This window comes from Brassica oleracea, chromosome C4 (genome assembly GCF_000695525.1).
Source record: "Brassica oleracea var. oleracea cultivar TO1000 chromosome C4, BOL, whole genome shotgun sequence".
Lineage (NCBI taxonomy): Eukaryota > Viridiplantae > Streptophyta > Magnoliopsida > Brassicales > Brassicaceae > Brassica > Brassica oleracea.
The window spans coordinates 49,748,529-49,749,078 of NC_027751.1; positions in this window are offsets into that span (position 1 = coordinate 49,748,529).

Consider the following 550-nt stretch of genomic DNA (forward strand, 5'->3'; position numbering starts at 1 on the left):
AATCGTTAGCTTCTATGACTCTATGAACCATAAAAAATTTAGAATCAAAATCTTGGGTTTTTTTAGCTCATTGTGGAGAGAAAGTGAGAGATATGTTGTGTTTAGTTCACAAGAATGGAAAAAGAAGAAGGGTAAATCGATTTTGGGAGCATTAAGAGCTTCAAATTGGTTGTTCATGGTGGTTGTGGTATTGATGACAATGGCAATCTTGTAATTACTTGAAGATGATGAGGGTGAGAGAGTAAAAATGTCATTTTCGAAAAAAAAAGAAAAAAAAATTGATGGCATTTTCGTAAATTATATGAACTTGTGGGGTGAATAGGGCAAAACCAATTTTCAAAAAAAAAGAAAGTTAGTTTTGTGTTTGACTTTAAGTTATAGGTCAATTCTGCAAAAAGCCTAAAAAAAATTGAGACTGATCAATCAATTTCTCTAAAGATTCTAAAAATCATTGTGATGATGACACATGGTTACCTCAAATGTTGTAATACTTATTAAATATATATAAATTATATCTAAATTATAATATTTTATTAGTTTCATATCTATT